This window comes from Apodemus sylvaticus, chromosome 2 (assembly GCF_947179515.1).
Source record: "Apodemus sylvaticus chromosome 2, mApoSyl1.1, whole genome shotgun sequence".
NCBI lineage: Eukaryota > Metazoa > Chordata > Mammalia > Rodentia > Muridae > Apodemus > Apodemus sylvaticus.
In genome coordinates this window covers 85,615,373-85,631,054 of record NC_067473.1, presented here as the reverse complement: position 1 = coordinate 85,631,054, position 15,682 = coordinate 85,615,373, and positions in this window count along the sequence as shown.

The window sequence follows — 15,682 nt, the reverse complement described above, 5'->3', positions numbered from 1 at the left end:
TTGGGTAGTGTTCCTTCTGTTTCTATTTTGTGGAATAATTTGAAGAGTATTGGTGTTAGGTCTTCTTTGAAGGTCTGATAGAATTCTGCACTGAAACCATCTGGTCCTGTGCCTTTTTTGATTGGAAGACTTTCTATGACTCCTTCAATTTCTTTAGCCATTATGGGACTATTTAGATGATCTATTTGGTCCTGATTTAATTTTGGTATTTGGTATCTGTCAAGGAAATTGTCCATTTCCTCCAGATTCTCCAGTTGTTTTGAGTACAGGCTCTTGTAGTAGGATCTGATGATTTTTTGGATTTCCTCAGTTTCTGTTGTTATATCACCCTTTTCATTTCTAAGATGGTTAATTTGGATACTTTCTCTGTGCCCTTTGGTCAGTCTGGTTAAGGGTTTATCTATCTTGTTGATTTTCTCGAAGAACCAGCTCCTGGTTTTGTTGATTCTTTGTATGGTTCTCTTTGTTTCCACTTGATTGATTTCAGCCCTGAGTTTGATGATTTCCTGCCTTCTACCCCTCCTGGGTGAAATAGCTTCTTTTTGTTCCAGGGCTTTCAGGTGTGTTATTAAGCTGGTAATGTATGCTCTCTCCATTTTCTTTTTGGAGGCACTCAGGGCTATGAGTTTTCCTCTTAGCACTGCTTTCATTGTGTCCCATAGATTTGGGTATGTTGTGTCTTCTTTTTCATTGTGTTCTAAAAAGTCTTTAATTTCTTTCTTTATGTCTTCCTTGACCAAGGTATCATTGAGTAGAATATTGTTCAATTTCCATGTGTATGTGGGTTTTCTATTGTTTTTGTTGCTATTGAAGACCACTTTTTCTCCATAGTGATCTGATAGGAGGCATGGGATTAGTTCGATCTTCTTATATTTGTTGAGGTCTGTCTTGTGACCAATTATATGGTCGATTTTGGAGAAGGTACCATGAGGTGCTGAGAAAAAGGTATATTCTTTTGCTTTAGGATAGAATGTTCTATATATATCTGTTAAATCTAATTGGTCCAAAGCTTCTAGTAATTTCATTATGTCCCTGTTTAGTTTCTGTTTTCCTGATCGGTCCATTGAGGAAAGTGCAGTGTTGAAGTCACCCACAATTATTGTGTTAGGTGCAATGTGTGCTTTGAGCTTTAATAAAGTTTCTTTTATGAATGAGGGTGCCCTTGCATTTGGAGCATAGATGTTCAGGATTGAGAGTTCTTCTTGTTGTATTTTTCCTTTGACCAGCAAGAAGTGTCCCTCAGGGTCTCTTTTGATGACTTTGGGTTGAAAGTCAATTTTATCTGATATTAAAATGGCTACTCCAGCTTGTTTCCTGAGACCATTTGCTTGTAAAATTGTCTTCCAGCCTTTTACTCTAAGGTAGTGTTTGTCTTTGACCCTTAGGTGTGTTTCCTGTAAGCAGCAAAATGTAGGGTCCTGTTTACGTATCCAGTCAGTTAGTCTATGTCTTTTTATTGGGGCATTGAGTTCATTGATGTTAAGAGATATTAAGGAATAGTGATTGTTACTTCATGTCATTTTTGACGTTATTTTTTAAATTTGATTGGTTAACTTCTTTTGGGTTTGATGAAAGGTTACTATCTTGCTTTTTCCAGGGTGAAGTTTCCCTCCCTGTATTGGTGTTTTCCTCCTATTATCCTTTGTAGGGCTGGGTTTGTGGATAGATATTGGGTAAACTTGGTTTTGTCATGGAATATCTTAATTTCTCCATCTACGGTGATTGAGAGTTTTGCTGGATATAGTAGTTTTGGCTGGCATTTGTGTTCTCTTAGAGTCTGCATGAGATCAGCCCAGGATCTTCTAGCCTTCATAGTCTCAGGTGAAAGTCTGCTGTGATTCTGATATGTCTTCCTTTATATGTTACTTGGCCTTTTTCTCTTACTGCCTTTAATATTCTTTCTTTGTTTAGTACATTTGGTGTTTTGATTATTATGTGACGGGAAGTATTTCTGTTCTGGTCCAGTCTATTTGGAGTTCTGTAGGCTTCTTGTATATTCATGGGCACCTCTCTCTTTAGGTTAGGGAAGTTTTCTTCCATAATTTTATTGAAGATATTTGCTGGCCCTTTTAGCTGTAAATCTTCACTCTCAACTATGCCTGTAATCCTTAGGTTTGGTCTTCTCATTGTGTCTTGGATTTCCTGGATATTTTGGGTTACAAGCTTTTTGCTTTTTGCATTTTCTTTAACTGTTGAATCCATGGTTTCTATGGTTGTGGCGAGCCCCCTGACCAGCAGGGAAGAAGACCACCGACAGGAGGATTCTTCTCTGATCACACTTTATTGGAATACCGATTGGTTAATGGAGAATTGAAGATGAGAGGTGAGGGAGAAGGAAAGGGAGCGGCTTATATTGGCAGGGCAGGATGTTTCTACTATAGATAAGCTAGTCAAGCTGGGATAGGTTGATTGCTGTTGCTGGGCAGACTCATGCTGGGACATGGTCCAAAATGAAGGTGTTTACCACACTCCTCGGCGCCATCTTGTAATGGCGAATGGTGTGGATCGCCACACTTCCCCCTTTTCTTTTTTTTAAACAAGGTGCTAGGCCAGAAGGCCAGAACAAAGAAAAATTCTCCCACCTTGGACGTGGCATACCCTGGTTGACTGTGACTCATCACCCCATAAGACGCCACGGGATAGGCAGAGACTCAGTGGTAGGAAGCTCCGTTCGTGCATGTGCACGCGGCCTGTTAACGGCTCTACAAAAACAGGAAGTAGGTGCCATATGAGGGCTTACAGGTAACCTGGTTAGAAGGTGGAGACAGAGATCGTCCCTCCCTGTTGGTGATTAAATCATGTTAGACCATGTACGGGGATATCCCCTAGACTCCTTGCCACATCCGGGGTATCCTCGACCTGTCCTCTGCCATTTTCTTGGAAGAGGGGAGACTTGGGCAGGTAACCCCTATGCTGGACGATATGCCTCCTGGAGGTAATTTAACCTCCATGCGATACCTCGTTCAACAACCTTCCCAGGCGCTAGTCCAAACACTCTGCCATGTGCAATGAGCTAAACTCCAGGCGTGCAAGAGCTATTTGGACCGGCTTTCTATTGCCTCAGGATAGGCAGCCATACTTCTGCGGAGGTTCCATTCTCCAGAGCCGCAAGTGCCTGTGCAATGACCACTTCGTCTCATTACTTTGGGTTCTGAGCTTACAGACCAACTATAACAGTAATACCAGCCCGCGGCAGACAGTAAAAACAAAGTGTTCCTGCCAAAGGAACTCGAGTCTGGTTAAAAACTTGCATTTTCAGTTCGGTCTGGTCTTTAGATTTACAGGGTACCCCGTAATGGCAACGGGTGGAGTAGAATTGGGGAAAAACATTAGACTCATTATGCACAGGCACCGGTATTGGCCAAGTGCGAGAAAAGAACCAAAATAATTTTCACTGGCATGTATCAGGCGAATCAGCCACCACAGCATCGTTATTCTCTTCCACATTTTCATTGTTGGGATTCGCATCCTCCTCTCTTGGGTTTTCAACTTGGCGGGTCATCCTCTCTGGAACCCAGATCGGGTCAGCTCGGTCCTGTGGAAAGACACAAACAGCTCCCCTGGATCCTATTAAAATAGGATCCGGGCCTTTCCATTGACCAGACAACACATCTTTCCATTTGACCATTTCTTTTGGCCTGTCAGGTTCTGAACAGTGTCGATCAGCCGCAGTATGGCCTTGGTCATCAAGATTTAGAAAATTAAGAGTAAAGATTGCCATGGAAACAGGTACTCTTGGTACCAGGGGTAGAGCCTCCTCGATTCCCCCTTTTTGTTTAATTATGTAGTGCGGTGGGCGCGTTCCACAATACTTTGCCCTTGAGGATTATATGGGAGGCCAGTTAAATGAGTCACATCCATTTGACTGCAAAACTGCCAAAATTTTTGAAAAGTATATGCTGGTCCATTATCTGTCTTGAGGAGTCTGGGTTTGCCCCAAGCATCCCATGCTACGAGGCAATGTTGAATTACATGTGAGGCCTTTTCTCCTGTTAGAAGTGTAGCATACATAATGCCAGAGTATGTATCAATAGAAACATGCAAATATTGAAGTCTTCTAAAGGAAGGGATGTGAGTGACATCCATCTGCCATACTTGTAGTGGTCGAATTCCCCGTGGGTTAATTCCCATGTGAGGCACAGGCAAAATTTGACAACAAGTTTGACATTGGGTAACTATTTCTCTAGCTTCTTTTCTAATCAATGAAAAACGGCGACGTAAGGTTTCAGCCGTCACATGAAAGTGCTTATGAAATTCTTTTGCAGCTTCTGTCTGGGAAGACAGTGCAATAGCCACGATCTTGGTGGCTTTATCCACCAATTCATTTCCTAGTGACATAGGACCAGGGAGGCCCGAGTGTGCTCTGACATGAGTAATATAAACAGGGAATCTTCTATTCACTAATACAAATTGTATTTGTTGAAAAATGTTAGCAACTCTGCTGGAGGACTTTATTACCCCAGCTGTCTCAAGAAGGTTAACTGCATTAACTACATAAGAAGAGTCAGACACAATATTAAGCGGTCCTGGGAAGGTCTCAAGAACCTCTAGTATTACTAAACATTCCACAATTTGAGGTGAGGTTTCATTATATTGTTTAGATACTACCTCGCCATTAACTATATAAGCACCTATACCAGTTTTTGATCCATCACTATATACCACGATTCCATCTGGGAGTGAATTTCTGGCTGTCACTTGTGGAAATACTACAGCCTGACTCAGGGCAAATTGCAAAATTGGATGCTTTGGATAATGATTGTCAATCTGTCCAGCAAAGGAGGTAACTAAAATCGCTCAATCATTGGATGTAGCTGCCAAAATTTGAACTTGTGCTGCAGTATACGGCACAATCAAAGAATTAGGATCTTGTGTACCTAACAGCATTCACCACATAAGAAGCATCTGAAAGTAAATTAAATTGAAAGGAGCATTATTTGAAAACTTTTAACATAATTTGTAATTTAACCACCTGGGAGGAGCCAGGCTGATATTGGCACAAAACGGGCTCATTGTGCTCGATCATATGAGCTCCACAACCTGTTTTTGATCCATCTGTAAATATATTGAGGGCACCTGGCAAGGGTGCTTGTGCAGTTACTTTTGGAAACACCACAGGATGTTCCTTAAACAATGAAATCAAAGGATGCCTGGGATAATGATTATTATTAATCCATCAAAACAGCAATGCAATATGACCCAATCATTAATTGTTCTGCACAAAATCTGCACCTGAGAGGCAGTATAGGGAATGTTCAGTGATGTAAGATTTTTCCCAAAAAACTATATACATTGTTGTATCTCTAGAAGGGCCAATTTAGCAATTGCAGTAGAGTAATGATCAATAGATTTTGCTGGTGAGGCTTTAGGATGTACCCACAACAAGGGACCTTCTTGCCATAGCAGGCCTGTAGGCTGCAAAAAGGTAGACAAAATGCATAAAGCAATTTTCTCTCTTTCTTTGTAGCAAAACAACACTGTGTCTTGTAAGCCTTGTTTTACTCTGTTGAGGGCTACTCTAGCCTCTTGTGTTAATATTTGGTGTGAATCTAAGACCGAATTTTAATGCCTTTATAATTTCTATATAGCCTTATTAATGTTTTATAGATCTAAGTTTGAAACTTTATTTTAAACCATATCTATATGAATCTGTTAAAAATATTCTTCTGGCCAGAACTCTCTCTATGTGAAGCCTGTAAGATAAGGCCAGACCTACACCCATCAATCTTGCAAGGAATAGCCTGTAACCAGACCCCATTGTATGAAGGTCAAATAACAAAAGGAACTTGTAATATTAAAGCATAACTACAATTTTTGAAAGCAAAACCCAGTTTTAAACAATCTTTTCTCCTTAAAATAATAGCAAACACATTATTTTCATATTGCAAAGTTAGGAATAAGGATGAAGCAATTACACAAATCTCATTAATTTAAACCAAATATATATATAATTTTCTAGCTGTAATTTCAGGGGAATAAAACACCTTGAACCCAACCATCACCATGGTAGAAATTTTTTCAGGAGAATTAACCATTAAGTTTGAGGCTGCTGGTCTCTTAAAAAATAGCTTTTTTCTCCAGCTGTGTTTAATTCATAGTTAAGAATGTGAAACACCTTTAATCATCTTCTTCTGTGTAAATTGCAGACTGGCAGGACTGCCAGTAAATAACGCCCCCTTTTTACCATTTTATGTTTTCTTTTTAACACATAACATAAACACAACAATCATTCAGCCACTCAAACAATAGACAACATAAATTGACACACATATAGACAAGTTTGGTGCACCAAAAATAGGCAACAGACAGAAATGGAACTTAATGTCCCAAAAAGATCCAAATACTTTAACCAGAACTAAGAATATCTCCATTAGGATTCAGAGAGAAAATAGGACGTCTCCCATTTTCTTCTGTTTCCTGGAGAGTTTTAAAATTAGCTTTTAACCATTATTATTATTATTATTATTATTATTATACTTTTTAATACCATGTCTTGTACATGGAAAACCTGCTTTTCAGAAACCTGCTTTTGCTCTTGTTTAAGAGTTAACTTCTTATCTTCTTTTTCTTCTGGGAGTTCTGCCAGAGAAGGGAGGAAACACAGTGACCTTGTAGAGAAAAACACAGTGACCTTGTAGAGAAAGGTAGGAGGGGAGGAGAGCGCAGGATTTTCTTTGTCCGGCCGTTTTTAACTGTCTCTGACTTTTAAAGTATAATTTTTTCTTCTAGAGAATTTAGCTCGAGAGGGCTGCATAAATTCCTCAGGTGTGATCTAACTCTCCCTCTCCGTGGAGCTCCTTTGAGAGGGCTATACTTAAAGCAAGCTCTTGCTCTCCCAAATAACCGCGCAGGCTAGCAAAAAGCTGCTTTAAAAGTAGGGTTGTGAACTTTCTTGTAGTTCTCACTTAACTGTGAAGTTTGTTTTTAGTTTATTACTATGTAAATCCTCTTTCCTTTTGTGAACTTCCCCACCCCTGGTCTGCCTTAATCTGCAGGGCAAGGCTAACTAGCCACACTCTCCTTTGTATAAGGCTGGGGACAGTGGCTATCCTCCCAGGCCCATATCATTTTTCCTATTTAGCTACTTCCTCTTTTAACTCTTCCTCCTCCCAACTCTGACAACTCTTGCTCAGAGTCACTGCTAGCCAGATCTAAGGTTATTTATTTTCTTTAAACATATACAAAGTATTCTCTCCGGGTGACTTGTACTTCATCCCCCAGGGCACAACTGCTTTTAATGGATATAAAGTATCCTCTCCGGGTGACTTGTACTTCGACTCCCGGGGCACAACTGCTTCTTCTAGTACTGGATACAGGGCTTCCTTTTTACCTTCCCCTTTTTGTATCTCTTTTACTTTTACTTTAACAACTTTTTTTCTTTTTTGCGCGCTTCCCTTTTTGTGTTTTTTCTTTTTCTTTTCCTTTTTATCCTTTTTACACTTTGCAGGCCTGTCTTCCTCCCCCTTTTTTGATTCGGCTTCTGATAGACTATCCTGGTGTGTAGCCAAGACTTTACGTCCCTGCTTAATCAGCTCCATGTTCTTACTGTCCTTGAGGCACGAATGGATCAGCTTCCATAAGGGAATTGATCCTCGGCCAATCCTATCTTCCTGTTTTGCTCTCTCAAGGTCTTTTCCTAGTTTTTCCCAGTAGCCGAGTTTAAGATCGCCTGAAACGGTGAACCAAGGCGCTGCCTTATCAATATCCTTCACAATGGTTTCTACTGTGCACGGTGATATCTTCAGTCCTCGCTGCTTTAGCAGACCCTGTATAGGGGCTGCAAAGTCACAGGTGCCAGGTCCGGCCCCCAAGTTACTGCCTACTTATCTACGAGGGACTTACAGTACAGTAAGAAACGCTGCTTTATCTACAGCAGTCTTACTTTCGTTTTTTAAATCCAACAAAGACACTCCTCGCCGGGCTTATGACAGCGAAGCCAAAAGCAACACAGAAGAATCACCACGACTGCACAGAGAAAAAATCCAGCAAACATCAAAGGGTCAGCAGGGTAGCCGAGCCACATACTACTTACCTGGGGAGACTTACTCACTCCATGTGTAGAGTAAGTTCTGAATCCTTCTTCGGCCCCTCAGACGTGTCCACTGGACCTACTTCCCGGGTTTCGGCACCAGCTGTGGCGAGCCCCCTGACCAGCAGGGAAGAAGACCACCTACACGAGGATTCTTCTCTGATCACACTTTATTGGAGTACCGATTGGTTAATGGAGAATTGAAGATGAGAGGCGAGGGAGAAGGAAAGGGTGCGGCTTACATTGGCAGGGCAGGATGTTTCTACTGTAGATAAGCTAGTCAAGCTGGGATAGGTTGATTGCTGTTGCTGGGCAGACTCATGCTGGGACATGGTCCAAAATGAAGGTGTTTACCACACTCCTCGGCGCCATCTTGTAATGGCGAATGGTGTGGATCGCCACATATGGTATCTTCAGCGTCTGAGATTCTTTCTTCTGTCTCTTGTATTCTGTTGTTGATATTTGCATCTATGTCCACTGATTTCTTCCCAAGGCTTTCAATCTCCAAAGTTGTCTCCCTTTGAGTTTTCTTAGTTGTTTCTACTTCTGATTTTAGATCCTTGATTGTTTTGCTTAGCTCCTTCACTTGCTTGTTTGTGCTTTCCTGTAATTCTTTAAGAGATTTTTGTGTTTCCTCTTTCATGACCTCAGCCTGTTGACCAAAGTTCTCCTGTATTTCTTTAAGTGTTTTTTGTGTTTCCTCATTATTGGCTTTTGTATTCTTCTGGATTTCTTTCAATGATTTTTGTGTCTCCCTTGCAAGGACTTCTAGCTTTTGATCCATTTTCTCCTGAATTTCTTTAAGTATGTCCTTCATGTGTTCCTGTACCAGCATCATGACCAGTGATTTGAAATCCAAATCTTGTTTTACTGGTGTGATGTGGTATCCAGGACATGCTGGTAAAGGAGAATTGGGTTCAGATGTTGCCATATTGCCTTGATTTCTGTTAGGGACGTTCCTGCGTTTGCTTTTTGCCATCTAGTTCTCACTGGTGTTAGGTGGTGTTGTCAATGCTGGACTCACCATTGCAAGCTGCCCCTTCCCAGGTGGCCTCTGGTGCACAGCTTACCTCCTGCACTGCCTGGAGACAGTGTGTTGTTGTCCAGGCTGTTCAGACCCCGAAGCAGACACCTGAAGGCTCCTGCTGGGGCCCGCTGGATTTACTGGAGCACACTGACTTCTCCTCGCTGGCCGCCTGGAAGTCCCACTTGCCTCTTTCAGGACTTGGAGATGTGGTGTTGCCGCTCAGGCTGATCTGGATCCAGAAGCGGAGAGGTCCAAGGGCTACCGCCAGAGGCCTCAGGACTGAAGCCTAAGTTGGAAGGAGCTGTGCTGTGAGCTCCCAGACTGCCTCTGGGCACACACCAGGTCCCCCGCACTTCCTGGAGACTGAGTGCTGTGGCCCAGGCTGTTCAGATCCCAAAGCAGGCGCCCGAAGGCTCCTGCTGGGGCCTGCTCGATTCACCGGAGCACATGACCTCTCCTGCTGGCCGCCCGGAAGCCCCACCTGCCTCTTTCAGGACCTGTAGATATGGCACTGCTGCTCAGGCTGATCTAGATCCAGAAGCCGAGAGGTCAGAGGGCTACTGCCAGAGGCCTCAGGACTGAAGCCTAAGCTGGAACGAGCTGTGCTGTGAGCTCCCAGACTGCCTCTGGGCACACACCAGGTCCCCCGCACTTCCTGGAGACTGAGTGCTGTGGCTCAGGCTGTTCAGATCCCAAAGCAGGTGCCCGAAGGCTCCTGCTGGGGCCCGCTGGATTCACTGGAGCACACCGACCTCTCCCACTGGCCGCCCAGAAGCCCCACCTGCCTCTTTCAGGACCTGTAGATGTGGCTCTGCTGCTCAGGCCGATCTGGATCTGGAAGCGGAGAGGTCCCGAGGGCTACCGCCAGAGGCCTCAGGACTGAAGCCTAAGCTGGGGGACTTTGTAGTTTTATGAGGTCCCATTTGTCAATTCTTGATCGTAGTGCACAAGCTATTGGTGTTCTGTTGACGAAATTTTCCCCTGTGCCCATGTCCTCAAGGGTCATTCCCAGTTTCTTTCTCATTAGTTTCAGTGTGTCTGATAGCCAGAAGCTGGAAAGAACCCAGTTGTCTTTCAACAGAGGAATTGATACAGAAAATGTGGTTTATATATACAATGCAGTACTATTCAGCCATTAGAAACAATGAATTCATGAAATTCTTAGACAAATGGATAGAACTGGAGAACATCATCCTAAGTGAGGTAACCCAGTCTCAAAAGAACACTCATGGTATGCACTCAGTGATAAATGGATATTAGGTTAGAATCCTGGAATACCCAAGACACAATTCACATATCAAATGATGCCCAGGGAGAAGGAAGGAGTGGCCCCTGGTCCTGGAAAGGCTCCATGCAGCAGTGTAGGGGAATTCCTGGACAGGGAAGTAGGCCGGGGTGGATTGGGAAACAGGGGGATGGAACAGGGCTTATGGGACTTTCGTGGAATGGGGATCCAGAAAAGGGACAATCACTTGAAATGTAAATAAAGAATAAATCAAATAAAAAAATCTCTGGTGGGGGTTTCATAGGGAATAAGCCATAGAATGAATATGTAAGATATGAAATTTTGTTGCACACACACACACACACACACAATGTTTAATGCTTGACTGAATTTAAAGTACAGAAGCACATCCTCTGCTTTACCAGGATATCATCTGGAAAACAAGCTCAGTTGCTCAACAGGTGGTGGCTTCTTGAAGGAAGCTGCAGATGTGACGATGTGACAGAACAATAAATTTCACCTAGGTCGGAAGACTCCTCTCAAGGAGAGCTAGGTGAATATGACAAGCAAGGTCTGTTTTGGCCTGCTCAAGGCTGGAGGAGGGGCACAATTCTCCCTATTTTATTTTTTAATGATAAATTAGATGGACAGCACAAGATTTACTTGTGCTCCATGATCCCATCTGGGAATTATGGTGGCTTAAAAGTGCACCTGTCTTAAGTCTCCAGCTAGACTCCTTCTTACCTATCCTCAAGTATACACACAGCTTCCTTGTGTTTATTTGCACAAACATGGACTTTTAGTGTTTATTATGAATAAACAAGGCCTTTTAGTGCTTCCTCTGACTTAGGTTGATAGGAGCTCTAGAACCTCAATGGCCCATCTTTGAGTGCAGGGCCTCATAGCACACCTTTTGCCCATTCAGACAAAAGCCACAAAGGACTTATGAATATGCACTCAGTGCATTTCTTCATAGTGATGAATAACTGCCATGGTAAATAACTAAGCTTTCCTGAGGGTGATCCTGTGTGGAAGCAGCCAACCACTTAAGATACAAAGTCAAAAGTTAAAAGTAAACAGGATTAAAGGTTGTCTGTGCTGACGTCCCAAATATCCAATTTAGTTGCAAATTAGCAATGATCAGACACAAAGCCTGGACTCCCTGGGTGTGGGAGGTGGCTTTAAGAATCAACAACAACAACAAAAAACCTGTTATTTCTCACTTAAGAATGAAGACTATGCTCCAAATTAACTCAGCTGGCTGATAAAGGTTTTCAGCCATCTTCATAATTGGAATCATACTTACTAGAACACTCAGGATCTGTTTCCATGTGACTAATTTTTCAGGCAGTCATCGGGCTCCATTTTCTTTTTGTGTAAAAACACAAACAGAACTTCTCTCCCATATTACAACAAGGTCTGGAAAATTCCATGTATAAATTAGGGGGTCCTGCCATTTAACTATGGCATATGTGGTGGCTGCAACTTAATGCCAGTGGAGATCTACTGCAGCCTGACTTTTAGCATCAGTTTGCAAAATATGTAAAACAAATAAGACAAAGGCAAAATGTGTTTTTGGTGAACTTGGAATGTACAATTTCCCCCTTTCTGTTTTTAAAAGTGTGATGTGCACTCTCAACAATTCCTTGTCCCATTGAATTATAAGGAATTCCAGTTTTATGTTCAATGGCAAATTCCTCACAAAATGATATAAAGTTATTGCCAGTATAAGCTGGGCCATTATCTATCTTAATGACTTAGGTTATCTCATAGAATTAAAGGCTTGTAAACAATGATCAATTACATGTTTAGAGGCTTCTCCTGTATGCAGAGAATTAAAAAGGAATCCTGAACAACTGTCAATACAAACATGTATATATTTCAATTTGCCAAATACTGTATAATGAGTTACATCCATTTGCCAAATACGACTGACAAATGGATTAACCCCTAAATACAGAACTGAAGATAATGTAAGGCATTTAGGGCATTGTTATACAGTCATTCTAGCCTGCTCCATAGTGGTGTTATGTCAGACACTTAAGGTATGATTAAGATGTAAATTATCATGATTACATCTAGCCAGTGCAACTGGAATCTGAACATAAAGTCTCTCCTATTAGAGCTCTGTCAATACAATCACTGCCAGTAGCTAAAGTTCCAAGAAGACCAGAATGATCACTTACATCACCAATATAAAAGCTACTCCAGCTTGTTTCCTGAGACCATTTGCTTGTAAAATTGTCTTCCAGCCTTTTACTCTAAGGTAGTGTTTGTCTTTGACCCTGAGGTGTGTTTCCTGTAAGCAGCAAAATATAGGGTCCTGTTTACGTATCCAGTCAGTTAGTCTGTGTCTTTTTCTTGGGGCATTAAGTCCATTGATGTTAAGAGATATTAAGGAATAGTGATTGTTACTTCCTATCATTTTTGACGTTAATTTTTAAATTTGATTGCTTAACTTCTTTTGGGTTTGATGAAAGGTTACTATCTTGCTTTTTCCAGGGTGAAGTTTCCCTCCTTGTATTGGTGTTTTCCTCCTATTATCCTTTGTAGGGCTGCGTTTGTGGATAGATATTGGGTAAACTTGGTTTTGTCATGAAATATCTTAGTTTCTCCATCTACGGTGATTGAGAGTTTTGCTGGATATAGTAGTTTTGGTTGGCATTTGTGTTCTCTTAGAGTCTGCATGAGATCTGCCCAGGACCTTCTAGCCTTCATAGTCTCAGGTGAAAAGTCTGCTGTGATTCTGATAGGTCTTCCTTTATATGTTACTTGGCCTTTTTCTCTTACTGCCTTTCATATTCTTTCTTTGTTTAGAACATTTGGTGTTTTGATTATTATGTGACGGGAAGTAGTTCTGTTCTGGTCCAGTCTGTTTGGAGTTCTGTAGGCTTCTTGTATATTCATAGGCATCTCTCGCTTTAGGTTAGGGAAGTTTTCTTCCATAATTTTATTGAAGATATTTGCTGGCCCTTTAAGTTGTAAATCTTCACTCTCATCTATGCCTATAATCCTTAGGTTTGGTCTTCTCATTGTGTCCTGGATTTCCTGGATATTTTGGGTTACAAGCTTTTTGCATTTTGCAGTTTCTTTGACTGTTGAGTCCATGGTTTCTATGGAATCTTCAGCATCTGAGATTCTTTCTTCTATCTCTTGTATTCTGTTGTTGATATTCACATCTCTGTCCCCTGATTTCTTACCAAGGCTTTCTATCTCCAAAGTTGTCTCCCTTTGAGTTTTCTTAGTTGTTTCTACCTCTGATTTTAGATCCTGGATTGTTTTGCTTAGCTCCTTCACTTGCTTGTTTGTGCTTTCCTGTAATTCTTTAAGAGATTTTTGTGTTTTCTCTTTCATGACCTCAGCCTGTTGTCCAAAGTTCTCCTGTATTTCTTTAAGTGTTTTTTGCGTTTCCTCATTGTTGGCTTTTGTATTCTCCTGGATTTCTTTCAATGATTTTTGTGTTTCCCTTGCAAGTGCTTCTAATTTTTGATCCATTTTCTCCTGAATTTCTTTAAGTATGTCCTTCATGTGTTCCTGTACCAGCATCATGACCAGTGATTTTAAATCCAAATCTTGTTTTACTGGTGTGATGTGGTATCCAGGACATGTTGGTAGAGGAGAATTGGGTTCAGATGTTGCCATAATTCCTTGATATTTGTTAGTGACGTTCCTGCGTTTGCCTTTTGCCATCTAGTTCTCACTGGTGTTAGTTTGTCTTGTCAGTGCTGGACTCACCAGTGCAAGCTGCCCCTTCCCAGTTGGCCTCTGGTGCACAGCTTACCTCCTGCACTGCCTGTAGACAGGGTGCTGCTGCCCAGGCTGTTCAGATCCCGAAGCAGGCACCCGAAGGCTCCGGCTGGTGCCCGCTGGATTCACCGGAGCACACTGACTTCTCCCCACTGGCCGCCCGGAAGCCCCTCTAGCCTGTTGCAGGACCTGGAGATGTGGTGCCGCCACCCAGGCTGATATGGATCCGGAAGTGGAGAGAGTTGAGTTGGGGGCTCCCGCCTGAGGCCTTGCCCCAGATTGTGTCTGTGGACCAGATGGAGCCCGTGTGTACCCACAGGGAGCGCCGACGGTGTATGCTGCCGGGACCTCCCCTGTGTTCTGACCACTCCGCTGGTCAGCGGATCCCCCAACTGGGCTGGCGCCCACAAGGTTAGCCTGGCCGCCCAGGCCCTGATTCCAGGCAAAAGCCTAGGAGGCCAAGGTCCGAGCAAAGTTCCCCTAGGGCTATGACTGTTAATTGGGTCTGCCAGGTGACCAGGATGGCGGGCCTGCGTGCTCGCGCTCCCCGAAAGCACCGGGAGAGTCTGCTGTGCTAACAACCTCCTGGGCGGGTTGACACACAGATGGCCCACCAAGCCGCCCAGTTCTTGGGGTCAGTCCTGGGCCTTTTGGGGCCTAGACCCCCACTTTGTTAGCCTCAGGCTATGCCTGTTACGACTCTGCCCGCCAGAGCTCTCTGTCGTCCTGTAGGCAAAATGGCGGCACGCGCGCAGGCCAGGGCAAAAAACCTCCTGGCTGGGTTGCCACCCCGATGCGCCCCCCCCCCCCCCGAACAGCCCAGGGCCTGGGTGCAGGTCAACGCCCGTCGGGCTCAGACCTCCGCGGTGTTGGCCTCGGATTATGATTGTGTACCTCAGTCTGTCCGATCTCTCTGGAGTCTGAAACCAAGATGGAGGTGAGCCTCTCCTGACTGTCACCTAACAATTTTTGAAAATCATTTAAAATTTTAAAATGTCCTTGTGAATATTATTTTCTGGGGATAAATGGCTTTATCTGTATGTTCAAAACTCAAATAATTATAAGGATGCTGAGTTTGTACCTTTTCTGTAGCTATTTGTAGTCCTTTATCAGCTAAAGCCTGTTGTAAAGCTCTGTAACATAAAATCAAGTCCTGAGGATCCTTTCCTGCTATCAAGACATCATCTGTGTAATGTATGATGTATATCATTGGCCATTGCTGTCTTACAGGCTGAATGGTTTCTGCCACAACCTTTTAACATAAGGTAGGAATATTGGCCCTGCCCTGTAGAAGAAATGTCCATTGATATATTTTCATAGGTTACTTAAAGTTAATAGAAGGAATACTGAAAGAAAAATCGTTCTCAATCCCCGGGGAGCAAAGGAATAGTAAAGAAACAATCCTTCAAATCTACTACTATTTTACAATATCATTTAGGAACAACCACTGGAAATGGAATCCCATTTTACAAAACTCTCAAAGGTTCCATGGTTTCATTGACCTATCTTAAATATTATAATAATGTCCATTTACTAGATTTTTTTTCTTGATAACAAATATTGGATTATTCCATGGTGACTGACATTCACTTATATGCTCTGCTTATAGATGCTCCTGCACTAGTAAAGAGACAGCTTCTTCTTCTTCTTTTTT